Genomic DNA, 4,933 nt, shown 5'->3' with positions numbered 1-4,933 from the left:
CTGGCTTCCCCTTACATTTTTCTACCCCATTCCTTAATTATTCTTGGAGTCAAACAAGAGTTACATTCTATGAACATGAGGTTAGAATCTACAGATTGCCAACACCACCAGATACCTTTGCTGATTTTCAACCCAAGAGGTTATCATAAATTTTTACACACACACACTTAAAATGAGATCTATAATTAATTTTGTAATGGAACTTGCCAAAAAGTTTGATAACACATTGTGTTGGCAAAGGTGTGGGGACATCGACTCCTTTTTGACCTAGCAATCCCCCTTCTAGAAATTCTTCCTACATAGGTACACATGTGAACATGGCCAATTTACAAGGTTATTCACTGCAGCATCATTTTTCATGACAAAAGAGTGAAAACAATCTAAATGTTATAACTAGTGAATTGGTTACATAAATTTTTAAATATGTGTATATGAGCATAGTAAAGTGAAAAGGCAGACTGAAAAACTGTTTGAAGATGAGCCCATTTACTTTAAAAAGAAGAGAGAAATACACTATCTATGTTTCATATCTCTAGAAGGATTCATAAAAGCTGAAATGTTGGTTGCTTCCCTAAAGGGGAATTGGGTGGCTAGAGAACAGAGCCACTTTTTAATCTTTTGTACTTCTTGAGAGTGAATGTACATATTTTGAATTAATCAAACTTGAATTTTTAAAAAGAGGAAGAACATGCCAGTCACTCCATAACCAACAATTACAAACTGCATCCCAGCTACGGGAGTGCACTAGGTTGTTAAGGACCCAGGCTCTGCTCTCTGGATGGTTAGGGTTTTGTGAAGAAGCAGACAGGGGCAGGGAATCTACCATCCCAGGCCCAGTGAAATTAGGGCAAGCAAGAGGGGTGCAGTTTACTTTCCACCCAAGGGAAGATATTTGAGTTCTGTAAACATACGGGGGTCATTTCCTACCCTGAACCTCACGTGTCCCTCCTACTCAAAGATATACTCAATGACAGCCAATTTGCAAAACTCGTCTGGAAGTCAGAATTCCACTGCGGGGGGGCGGAGGGGGAAATGGAAATTATTTGGAAAATAATCTCCAAGGTTCCTTCCATTTCCACATTCTATAATCTCGTATTTTCCCAGAACAGATGCTGTCAGAGGCTGTCAAGAGAGGGGGGGGGGATGGATGGAAATTATTTGTAAATAATCTCCAAGGGTCCTTCCATTTCCACATTCTATAATCTTGGATTTTCCCAGGAACAGATGCTATCAAGGCTGCAGTGGATACTATTAGCCACAAGGAGGCGCAATGAGCACAGGATGCCTAAGGCAAAAATAATGGGGAGGGAGAGTAGACCCGCCTGTGGCCTAAAGAAGGGAGATAAAGGAATGGCCGGCTGGAGATTTAAAGGGACCACTGGAGTTCACTGTGGACCCACGCTGGGCTGTATCTAGGGGCCCAGTTAGTTCTCAGACCCGCCAACAGGCCCGGTGACCATCACCCCTGTGATGTGCAGGACCCCGCCCCTCCCCTTAGTTACTGTATTAATAGCACCTGTTGGTCAGCGGGAGGCACCTGGCACCCTGGGTATTGGGAAAGGATGGTTCAGGACAGGCTTGGGAGTCAAGCACCCTGAGTCCTCTATCAGCTCTGCCATTTAGTCATGTGACCTCTGGCACTGTGCAGGACCTTCCTGAGTCTCAGCTTCCCATCTGTATTCCAGCTGGGATTCAAGTCAAGCTACAGCTCCTCCCCAGGTCCTGGGCAAACCACTTTACTGATCTGAGCGTTCCTTTTCTCGAGCAGAAAAGGAAGCGGGTAATATCCCTCTTTCTGCTCTGACTGCTGTTGGCCCGGAGAAGTTGAGGTGTGGGTAGGCATGTTAGGAATTCCTCTCCTTTTATTATTTGTGTTCTTGGTTTGCAAAACATGGGCAAGGAAGTGGGTGAATCTGAACAATTGTTTTTAAACCAATTAAATCCATTCAACATCATTTGGGTAAGTAATATTGTAATTTTTTTAAGTTTATTGTAGTCACAAGATAAATAAAAGTTTCATGATAAAACTATAGTTGAATGGCAAATGAGTAATACAGGGACACAAATTAATACAGAAGTTCAGAGGAGAAAAACACATTGCCATAGGCTTCTATGGTTAGGAAATAACAACAATGGTAACATATACTGAACACCTACTATGTGCCAGGCACTAAGCCAAGCATTTTATATACAGAATCATAAATCTTTTATTTGAAGCAACTTCAGGGATCATTCTACCACACATGTAATTATACACTTACATGTATAATTACTCATTTAGGTTCCCTCTCCCCTGCTAAATTCTGAGCTCTTAGAATGCAGTCGTTAACAAGACAAGTACAACTTGAATGAGCCCACGAGTTGTACCTATCTTGTTAACGGCTGCATTCTCAGTACTTAGCCCAGTACCTGGTATATAATAGGTGCTCAATAAATATTTGTTGACTAAATGAATGAATGGATCAACAACCCCATTCAAACTGACTCCCAACAGGAGAAGCCCTTCTGCATGGACTCAGAGAGGGACATCAGTCTTTACCTAAACAATTCCCTTGGTGGAGAACTCACTACCTCACAAAGAGTCTACTGTCAACTACCTCGTATCTCTGGCACTTCGCCTCCTGGGCCCTGAGCCTTTGTCCATTGAGAGGAAAACGCTCGATATGGAGCCCTTCTGCACATCTCAGTAACTTCCTTTGAGTTCTGCCAACCAAGAGCCCACCTAACGCTGATGGAAGGAAATAATATGGTGGCTAGAAAGGGTGCAAGGTCATCTTTCCTCAAGATGGGAGGGAACTGTCTATGAGTGAGGCAAATGGAATGGAACTTGAAGAGAAAACAGACTGTTGATACTAGAGCGGAAAGGATAAATGTAGGACCCTCTGTGGGACCTTGTGCTGCAGAGAGGCGGACCTTGGCCTGGGCCCCAGCCAATCATGGTGGTCCTGTTCCCTTTGCCGGGGATTGGCTTAGGAACGAGCATGTGACCCAGTTCAGGCCAATGAGCTATAGGGGAAGGTCTGCTGAGGAACTTCAGGGAAGTCTCTTAAGAAGCACAAACTGGCCTGGCTCAGTGGTTGAGAGTTGACCTATGAACCAATACTCAGTGGACCTATGAATCACAGTTTGATTCCCGGTCAGGGCCACATGCCTGGGTTTGTAGGATCAATCCCCAGTAGGGGCGTGCAAGAAGCAGCCGATCAATACTTCTCTCTCATCTTTGATGTTTCTCTCTCCTTCTCCCTCTCTAAAATCAATAAAAATATTCTTTTTAAGAAGCACAGCTGAAAGAGATAGTCCCAGTTCTGCCTCTAACCAGTGTATCTGGAGGTGACATAACTGTTGAAGCCATGTTGCTGCCACCAAGACCAATACATAGTCTTGAACTTCTTGTCAGTGAGATGATCTCATTGTGTAAGCCCAGTGAATTGGCCATTGGTAAGTACCACCACCAAGAGCATCCTAGCAGATACACAGATAAAAACAGCACTGCACTAATGAGGGTTCTTTCAGTGACAGGTGCAGAAGCCCGATTGTAACACACTGAAGCAAAAACATGGAATGTGCTGGTCCAAATAACTGAAAAGTTCAGGGTTGGCTGGATCCAGAGACTCAAATCAAGTGGGGCATGGTCCCCAGGATCTCCAGGGCTCCTCCGTCATCCCTGACACACCCTGCTCTTTTCCAGGCAGACCCACGTGACGCCCACTGCCAGGACCTGCTGCCTTTCAGCTCTGTGGTCAGTCAGGGAAGACCCTTGAGGCCCATTTCCCCATCTGCTCACTGTTTACCGTGTACCAATAGCTCCCCAGAGCACACACATTAAGAAAACTTTGTGTTGAAATGAAGCTAATATTTGCTGAGTGCTTTTTCTGTACCAAATCCTTTGTAAGCTTTATCTAATCAAATCCCTGCCATAACCTGTGGCACAGACAGCTACTTACACACCAATATTTGTCCCATCCACTCTTTCTTGGTAATCAAACCTCTTCTTTTTAAGGGAGCACATAAAAAACTACATTTCCAAGCTCTCCTTGCAGAGGTACAACCATGGGACTAAGTTCTAGACCAGGGATGGCGAACCTTTTGACCTCGGCGTGTCAGCATTTTTAAAAACCCTAACTTAACTCTGGTGCCGTGTCACATACAGAAATTTTTTGATATTTGCAACCATAGTAAAACAAAGACTTATACTTTTGATATTTATTTTATATATTTAAATGCCATTTGGCAAAGAAAAATCAACCAAAAAAATGAATTCGCATGTCACCTCTGACATGCGTGTCATAGGTTCGCCATCACTGCTCTAGACAAAGGAGAGGAAAGGGAAGTGTCCCATCAAACTCCCAGGGAGTGTTCTTAAAGGGAAGGAGGCATATCCTCCTGTACTCCGTTCTTCCTGCTGGCTGGAATTCGGTCAACATAGCTGGAGCTCCAGCAGTGATTGCGGATGATGAGGTAAGAAGCCAGATGGTGAGGATGGCAGGGCAACAAGAGAAACAGGGCCTGGGTCCCCAGTGGCTATGGAGCACTTCCCACACCGTTAATAGAGAAGTGAACTTTTGTCGCTTTAAGCCACCGTCGTTTTGACTTTTTGGTTATTCCCAACTGTACCTAATCTCAACTGGAATCCTGACTCCCCTGTACCGGCTCTCCCTACCCACTCCCCTGCTTTGTTTTGATAATTTGCATGTTTGTAATTGGTCGGCCATAGAATATAAGCTCACAAGGGCAGAGGTTTTCTGTTTTGTCTACTTCCACACCCCAGCTCTTCAATCGTGCCTGATACACAGTAGATGCTCCATACATATATATTTTTTAAAATATATTTTATTGATCTTTTACAGAGAGGAAGGGAGAGGGATAGAGTTAGAAACATCGATCAGCTGCCTCCTGCACACTCCCCACTGGGTATGTGCCCACAACCAAGGTA

Source organism: Myotis davidii, unplaced genomic scaffold (genome assembly GCF_000327345.1).
Source record: "Myotis davidii unplaced genomic scaffold, ASM32734v1 scaffold149, whole genome shotgun sequence".
In the NCBI taxonomy this organism is placed as follows: domain Eukaryota; kingdom Metazoa; phylum Chordata; class Mammalia; order Chiroptera; family Vespertilionidae; genus Myotis; species Myotis davidii.
The sequence above is the reverse complement of the archived record's forward strand: the minus strand, read 5'-3'. Positions refer to the sequence as shown.